The sequence below is a fragment of the Penaeus monodon genome, chromosome 29 (assembly GCF_015228065.2).
Source record: "Penaeus monodon isolate SGIC_2016 chromosome 29, NSTDA_Pmon_1, whole genome shotgun sequence".
NCBI lineage: Eukaryota > Metazoa > Arthropoda > Malacostraca > Decapoda > Penaeidae > Penaeus > Penaeus monodon.
This window is the reverse complement of record NC_051414.1, coordinates 37,564,253-37,564,607: the sequence shown is the minus strand read 5'-3', so window position 1 is coordinate 37,564,607 and position 355 is coordinate 37,564,253.

Below are 355 nucleotides of genomic sequence, written 5' to 3'. Positions count from 1 at the left end.
AAGCGTCTTACATTTATCTCCTTATTACCCGGGGACAAAAATTCAATCACTTCCCCACGTTTAGAAACCATTTATTTGCCTTAAAAAAACAAAAAACTTTCCTTAAACTTTTCATAAACTACTTATATGTTTCTATCTCTATATAGTGTTGAGTAAGTATATTTTCGCTGAATAAAACGTTTTGTTAAAATAAATAGAAATTAGGCTAAAAACTCTGGCAATTTATTTAATTATATAATTAAGCTGCTTAATTAGGTAATTTTCAGAATGTCGGAAAGTTAATTCTGAAACTCATTTGTTCCATGTGATCGTTTGAATAGTGCGTTGTGTGACTATTGTCGAATTCTGATCAAAG